General features: G+C 36.9%; 1 pseudogene; it reads left to right on the top strand.

The window, feature by feature from the left end:
- The first annotated feature begins 1,057 nt into the window (after window positions 1-1,057).
- The window catches only part of LOC101719560 (insulin-like growth factor 1 receptor pseudogene), a 34,185-nt pseudogene continuing 26,281 nt past the window's right edge, over window positions 1,058-8,961 (top strand).

Genomic DNA, 8,961 nt, shown 5'->3' with positions numbered 1-8,961 from the left:
CAGAGATGGGCAATGGAGTACAGAGCATGCTGTAGCCATCACTGCCTCATGCTGCCTAGCAGCTTGAAGAAGCCAAAAGGTGCACATCAAATTATCCCAGCCAGAGCTTCATACTTATCCATAGTTTGATGCAGAATACTCATAAAAAGTATACTTCCCCCATACTAAACAGGTTACAGCTGTGCAATTCATTAATGGGCATGAAATCAAAGAACTGCCTATTTCAACTAAAAGAATTGCTCTTGTAAGATTATTACAATTTTGTATGATTTTATCTCAGATAATCCTGTTAAAAGTGTCTACCTCTGAAGATCTCATAAAATGCTGGAGATGGAACTGATCTCAGCCCTGATTTTACAGGAGAATGCCACGTTGCCTGGGAACTTACTGCATTGAATGTTTGCTTCAGCACTTTCTGGTGGGCATCCCAGCTGGAACTGCCACGAAGATCTGTTTCTGATGCAATGTTTATTTGAATTTTCTCAAAGGCACAAGGCACCCGAGCCTGTGTTTATCTAGGTAGTAAATGTTCAAATAATCAAGATAGTAAATTTTAATCGTGCAGTGTAAATATATGTGCTAGCCTAGGACTCAGGATAACCAACTCCTGTGTTCTGCCACCAAATAAGCAAAACCTTTAGGAAAAATATTTTAATATTTATAGGGCCAAGCACACCAAAGGGATAATGAAACTAAAATAGTTATTTATCTGAAAAAAAAAAAAAGGGCTCATATCTGGCCGGTATAATCAGGACATTTTTTGTGTTGTAGATGAGATTTAAGGATAGACCAAATTAGACTGAAAATAAAAAGCTAGATGCTGTTCTAGGTAGGCTAAAGAGCACGAATTAAATCACAGGGTTTGGGGAAGCTCTAGGATTCAGAACAAAATACTGAAGTAAAAGAATGACAGGCAGGAAATGAGTTTTAAAAAAGAAATTCAACAATGATTTATAACAAGAATTCTAAATTCTCTAGAACTTATTCGATAGGAAACTATTAGACATTGTATTTTGCACAACATAATATCACGGGCCAGTGAAATTAATTTGGGATGATGAGTAAGATTGGTGAAGCTAAACTAATTTCAGTTGGTGTAATCAGGAATGAGGAGAAATTGGCTGGGCAGTCATTACAAAAGAAGAAGCCACAGGGTATGCAAAGTGAGCACATAAAAGCAAAAAGAAATTAGAAAAGTTGAAGATTACCTGGAAATATGGAAATGTCAATCACACAAATAATGAGAGAAGAAGAAACAGGAGAACAAATAAGCTTGATTTTAAAATGGTGAAAACCAATTTGGGAATGAGAATTGTCTGTGCTTTAGGTTATTGACAATAATGTTCCATTAGCTATTTCTACTCAGTACTAATCAAATTAATGATTCTCCAAGTTATAAAACATAAACAAAACTTTAAAATATTAGGTGTTAAATAATGTTCTATTTATATAAACTGGCTGAAGGAGGAAACGAATTCTCCAAGGGATGAAAAATGTTCAAAACTTTCACAAAAAATACTCTAAAATTGAAGTGAAAAGAATGTGATATGCATATCAGTTTAAATTGAATATTCACAAAAACAATGTAATTTCAAGACTCTGGAATGTAAGACTGAACAACAGTTACTCCATTTTGTAATAGGGCCCCAACTTGTCTGCTTCTGTTATGGATCACCAGGTAGACATCGAGTTCCAGGGATGTGCTTGTTGTTGTGCCAGGAAGGTCTGTTGTGTGCATAGCGTTCCGTCATGCTTGCCCAACTCCATATCTGAATATGTTATCTTAAGGACAATCTGTAAAAGGTCTGTTTTATCTCTCTCCTCCGCTTTTGTATTTCTGCTTGCCAACTTCCCCTGCCACCCCCTATAAAAACAGCCTCAGACTCTGAGCCAGTTGCCTCTCTAAGCTTGGAGCTTGGAGAGTGCTGTCTGGCCAGACTAATAAAGGTCTGTTTTACTTTAACAACTTGTTGGGTGTGTTCTCTCCCAGGCGATCTTCGCTGTAGTCAGCTCCTCCTCAGAGCGTTTGCTGAGACACGGTCTTACAGGAAAGTAATTTCAAATTTACTCTTGACACATATGCTCCAGCTTATTACTCAAGTAATTGCTTTGGAACAAGATTTTGGAAAAAAAATTTAACTTCCTTGTCAACTCTGACCCAAACTCTCATGTCTCTATTTGTTTTCTAAGTCAAACATCTAAAAGTATTTGAAAGACTTCAGAACAAAGTATAAATGTTTCTTTGGCATTACTTTTTCTGTAGAAGTGCTTCTATTTGTCAGTTTAAGAAGCTGAGAGGAATAAAACATGGATCAAATGAGTGGCTTCTGAGCCGCCGTCCCACTGCTCCTGGTCCAGAGAAAGGGGCTTCATGGACACCATCCCTCCCACTGCTCCCAGCCCAGAGGTAGGGGCTTCTGAGCTGCTGTCCTATTGCTCCTGGTCCAGAGGAAGGGGATTCCGGGCCACCATCCCCCCCGGTGTCCCCAGCCCAGAGGAAAGGGCTTTTGGGCCACCTTCTGTCCCACCTCTCCCAGCACAGAGGAAGGGGCATTTGGGACACCATCCCTACAGCCGTGCCCAGCCGCTGTACCACCTCTCCCAGCTCAGAGGACGTGATCCTCGTGGGTGCCAACAACACCCACTGCCCCCAGTCGAAATGAGAAAACACGTAAATACGTCTCAAAACCAGACTTCCAGGTCACCTACAGCAACCTCAAAGGGAAATGAAATGGAAGACTCTGATACTCAACCACCTGGACCCACTGAACTGGCAACAAAAGGGGATCTGGAAAAAATGAAATCAGAAATAATTTCTCAGATAACAGGAGAAACTGTGCTCCTAGTGCAAGACATGATTAATAAATCCAGAGAGGAGCTGAGGAAGATGATGGAATTCCAACATAGGAAACAAATGAAATCCATAAAACAGATGCAAATAGATTTCCAGGAGATGAAAAACTCCACTGAAAGTCTACACAGCAGAATGAGACAAAGTGAGGACAGAATTTCAGATATAAAAGATAATACTGAAATTAATGACCAGGAAAAGAAAAATTCCTTCAAAATTATGAGGGAACATGAGAAATCAATCCAGCAGCTGCTAGATAATGCAAAGAAGAAAAACACAAGAATGATTGGAGTCAATGAAGAAACAGGAGAGAGTGCAGATGACATAAAAAAACTCTTCTCAGAAGTAATGGCAGAAAACTTCCCAAGCAGGGGAAAAGAACTTGACATACAGATAAGTGAGGCATATAGGACTCCAAATAGCCTTGATCAAAAAAAATTCTACACATAGGCGTATAATTGTTAGGATTCCAGAAACTCAACAGAAGAACAAAGTTCTGCAAGCAGTCAGAGAAAAGAAACAAATCATATACAAAGGAAAGCCCATCAGAATCACAGCAGACTTCTCAACACAAACCATCAAGGCAAGAAGAGCTTGGAGTGACATATTCCAAGCCCTAAAAGAAAGCAGCCTACAACCCAGATTGATGTACCCTGGAAAACTATCTTTCAAAATGGATGGAGAAATAAGATACTTTCATGACAAAGAGCACCTTAGGAACTTCGTGAATACCAAACCAGCACTCCAAAGAATTTTACACAATATCCTAGGAATAGACATTGAGAATCACATCCCCAGGAAGCAAAGCAGAATTAACACATCTGGCATGACAAGAAATTAAATGTAGAGGGGGAGAACCCAACAAAAAGAAAAAGTCATGGCAATGACAAGTCAATACATTTCAGTTATAAACATCAATGTTAATGGTCTCAATTCACCAATCAAAAGAAACAGACCAGCAGAATGGGTCAAGAAGCAAAATCCAACAATATGCTGCATACAGGAAACACACTTAATTCCAAAGGAAAGTCATAGACTGAAGTTAAAAGGTGGAAAAAAATATGTCGTGCAATGGCAACCCGAAAAAAAGAAGGAGTAGCTATCCTCTTTGCAAATCAAGTAGATTTCAAACCAACACTGACTAAGAGAGATGAAGAAGGACACTACATCCTTGTAAAGGGAACAATCCAACAGGAAGAGATGACAATCATAAATATCTATGCACCAAACACTAGTGCACCCAACTATATAAAACAAATATTAATGAACGTGAAAAGTCATACATGCACTAATACAATTTTAGTGGGGGACCTCAACACCCCACTGTCACAAATAGAAAGATCAACTAGACAAAAACTGAGTAATGAAATACTAGAAATCAATCGAACTCTTGAACAAACTAACTTAACTGATGTTTACAGAGTCTTCTACTCCACAAAATCAGAATACACATTCTTCTCAGCTGCACATGGATCATTCTCCAAAACAGACCACATACTCACACATAGAATATGTTTAAGTAAGTGCAAATGGATTGAAGTTATCCCCTGTATATTATCAGACCATAGTGGGATGAAATTGGAGATCCATAGCAAAAGAAACTCAAAAAATTTTGTAACATGTGGAAATTGAACAACACACTACTGAATAACCAATAGGTCACAGAGGAAATTAAAGATGAAATCAGACATTTCCTTCAATTAAATGAAAATGAGAATACAACATATCAGAATCTATGGGACACAATGAAAGCAGTGTTAGGCTGGAAATTCATAGCAGTGAATACTCATATTAGGAAAATAGAACGAACCCAATTAAACAACCTGATGCTGAACTTCAAGCTTCTAGAAAAAGAAGAGCAAGACAACCCCAGAGCTCATAAAAGGTGGGAAATTATAAAGGTCAGAGGAGAAATCAATGCAGTGGAGACTAAGAGAACGATACCAAAAAAATCAATGAAGCCAAGAGTTGGTTCTTCAAAAGAATCAACAAAATTGACAAACCCTTAGCCAACCCTATCAGAAAAAGGAAAGAAAAGGCCCAAATCCATGCAATTAAGAAGGAAAAGGGTGAAATTACAACAGACCCAGCAGAAATACAGAGGATCATCAATATCTACTTCCAGAAACTATACGCCAATAAGATGGAAAACACAGAAGAAATGGACAGATTCCTAGATACATATGAATTAACAAAGGTGAACAAAGAAGACCTAAAAATTCTAAACAACCCAATATCAACCAATGAAATTGAAAACTTAATTAAAAACTTATCAACTAAGAAAAGCCCTGGCCCTGATGGCTTCACTGCTGATTCTACACGACATTTAGAGAAGAATTACTGCCACTACTATTTAAACTCTTCAATGAAATTGAAAGGGAATCAATTAGACAAGAGAAAGAATTAAAGGAATAAAGATAGGAAACGAAGAAGTCAAATCGTCATTATTTGCAGATGACATGATACTCTATTTAGAAGACCCCAAGAACTCCACCAAAAGTCTTCTAGACTTAATAACCAAATTCAATCAGATAGCTGGTTACAAGGTCAACACACAAAAATCAATAGCTTTCCTCTACACAAATGACAGACTCACTGAGAGAGAAATAGGGCAAATAATTCCTTTCAAAATAACTTCCAAAAAAACTGAAATACCTTGGGATCAACCTAACAAAAGAAATCAAAGACCTCTTCTCTGAAAACTATAGCACTTTGAAAAGAGAGATTGAAGATGATATCAGAAAATGGACAGACATCCCTGCTCCTGGGTAGGAAGGAATAATATAGTGAAAATGGCCATACTTCCAAAACTGCTATATAGATTCATTGCAATTCCCATTGAGATCCCAGCAGCATACTTCATGGACCTTGAGAAAACAATCCAAAAATTCATTTGGAACAAGAAGGGACCCAGAATAGCAAAAGCAATTCTAGGTAACAGAGACATGGCAGGAGGTATCACAATCCCCAACCTGCAACTATACTACAAAGCTACTGTGATAAAAACAGCATGGTACTGGCAATGGAACAGACCTGAGGACCAGCAGAACAGATTAGAAGATGCAGAAACAATGCCAGACACACTCAGCCATCTCATCTTTGATAAAGGGGCCAAACACCCTCACTGGAGGAAAGATAGCCTCTTTAATAAATGGTGCTGGAAAAATTGGCTTTCAACTTGCCAAAGATTAAAACTAGACCTATATCTCTCGCCATGCACTAAACTAAAATCAAAATGGATTAAAGATCTAAATATTAAAATAGAAACTCTGAACCAGTTGGAACAGAGGTTAGGTAGAACTCTTGAAGACATTGGTGTAGGAAAAGATTTTATGAACAAAACCTCAGTTGCCCAGCAACTAGCACAAACAATCAACAAGTGGGATCTCTTCTTATTAAAAGGCTTCTGCACAGCAAGAGAAACCATCAGCAGTGTGAAGAGGCAACCCACAATGTGGGAAAAAATCTTCACCTGCTTTTCCTCAGACAAAGGTCTACTATCTCGAATCTATAAAGAATGTAAAAAGATCAGAACTCCCAAATTTAAAGACCCAATCTGAAAATGGGCATCTGAAATGAACAGACATTTCTCAGAAAAAGAAGTAGAAATAGCAAATAAATACATGAAAAAAATGTTCAACATCACTGGTCATTCGAGAGATACAAATGAAAACAATGCTGATATTCCACCTCAGTCCAGAAAGAATGGCTGCTATCATGAAATCAACCAATAACAAATGCTGGTGGGGCTGTGGGGAAAGAGGAACCCTGCTCCACTGCTGGTGGGAGTGCAGAGTGGTGTAACCACTGTGGAAATCAGTATGGAGATACCTCGAAGAACTAGGACTAGAGATCTCATTTGACCCCACTATTCCACTGCTGGGGATCTTCCCCAAAGAATTAAAAGAATCATACCCCAGTGATATATGTGCACCCATGTTCATAGCAGCACAGTTTGTGATAGCTAAAACTTGGAAACAGCCCAAATGCCCATCAACTGGAGACTGGAAAAAGAAAATGTGGGAGTTTTTAAATAAAATGGAGTACTACTCAGCCATAAAAAATGAGAAATTAGAGACATTTATAGCTAAGTCTATGCACATTGAGGTGATACTGTTAAGTGAAATAAATAGGACACACATGTATAAATACCAAATAGTTTCTCTGGTGTGAAAAACTGAAAGTGTAAATAAGGACTAAAATGTATAATAGGTAATGTGAAATAGGAAGAAAAGGGGCAAAGGGAAAGGAATTGGGAGGGATAGGGGAAAGGATAGAAATGTATGGGATTAATATGAGAAAATGGAAAAATAGGAAGAAAATCTTTGTAAATAGGGAAGAATGGAGGTGTTGAAGGGAGGGCTGTTCAAGGGTAAAAAAGAAGAACCAAGAGAAATTGTGTAAAGTTGCAAATTTCTCATGATGAATGTCATTATACTGTATACCTAAAATGTACCAATGATTAGAATGAATAATCAAAAATGCAAAAGAGGAAGAAAAGGTCCAAAGTGGTAGAGATATTGGGAGGGGCAGGGGAAAGGAAAGAAGGGAAAGAAAAAATGCTGAGAAATGGAAAAAATGGAAAAAAAGTCTTTGTAAATAGGTAAGGCTGGAGGGGGCAAAGGCAGGGCTAGGAATGGGGAAAAAATAAAAACCAAGATGCATTATGTAAAGGTACAATTCCTGATGAGAAATGTAAAAAAAAAAAAAAATGGATCAACTGTTTTCAATTGCTTTCTGCAGAAAGTCTAAAACATTGCTGTAGCAGGATTCCCAATCAGCATATTTATATAGTCAACTTGCAACTTATTTTATGTTCAGGTTGACTCCACTAGTATTAATTTACAGAAATGGCCATTACTTTTAAAACTGTTTATGAGAAAAATATTAAACTATCATTTAGTGATGTAGAATTCATTTAATTTGATGTTAATTTTGTAATAAATCAACTTCTGCAGTTTTATTTTTATTCTTATTTATATTTTTTATTATATAAGTTAAGTTCAAAATTATGATTACAAATGTCTGTGCTGAAATATGTATGTAGATCATGTCCTGTGCATTCAATGTTCTTATTTGTGCTGTGCCTGAAAAGTGGAAGAAAGAATCAGGGAAATCTTGTCTTGGGAATCTAAAAATTTGATCAGCTTCTAAAATAGCATCAATTGAGGAAGACATCTTTCATGGTTGAGAGCTATTTGAACTCTCCAGTCATTGGAATATTTTTTTGTCATTTAAAATTTTTAAAAATTTTATTAGTACGTTTCCAGTACATAATGTTTACTTCATTATGGGAAGTTTGTACATGTACATAACACACCTAATTTTTTTCACTTTTCCTTCCTTTCTTCTCCTTCCCACCTCTTTTTATTTTTTAAAGCTGCCCCCAAATCAAACTACTCTGAACTAGTGTTAAGATCAATAAAATTACTAGGATGCTTAAGTGTGACCTTGAGTAAAACACAGCCTCTTTGAGTTTCTAGTTTTCTTTTCTGTAAAATGGACATTTTAAAACTCCTATGATCTGAAGCTTGATCTGAAGCTTAAATGACTATATATAGCAGTACCTGCTACAAAGTTAATGTTTAATATAGTGCATAAAAACAGTTAATAAGGCTTCCATTAATCAAATTGTAGCTTTTTAATGCAATACTAATCAAATGGCATTATAGTTTTGATAGTGAATGCACTGATTTTATTAGAACTGATAAGTCATTTAACATCATTTACAAAAACCTTAAGTGCATCCATAAAGCTGTGAGAGCAATTAGATACTGCAAAGGAGAGTAAGACAATTTGCCCTCTATACCTCACTAATATTGATAAATGCGATCATTGACCAATCAATAGCATTTCTGACTGCCTTTAGGGACTTTCAGCGCCTGATCTACTTCCTAAATCACTTGTCATCTGCTCAACGTGGCCTGTGCTTCTGCTGCACACAGAGATTAAAGCATCTTGCCTTATCTTTCATGCCATTACTCCGTTGCATATTGTTATTTTTATTGTTTTGTTAAAAAATAAGTAATTTCTTTATAATTATTAATTGTACCTCAACATTATTTTTATTGTGAAGATGGCTTTCAAGAAATTTCATAGTTTTCTACATG

This window comes from Heterocephalus glaber, unplaced genomic scaffold (genome assembly GCF_053883595.1).
Source record: "Heterocephalus glaber isolate CG9 unplaced genomic scaffold, H.glaber_assembly_v1.0 deba00001553, whole genome shotgun sequence".
NCBI classification, from domain to species: Eukaryota; Metazoa; Chordata; class Mammalia; order Rodentia; family Bathyergidae; genus Heterocephalus; species Heterocephalus glaber.
Note: the sequence above shows the minus strand (reverse complement) of the source record. Positions and strands in the feature narration are given on the sequence as shown.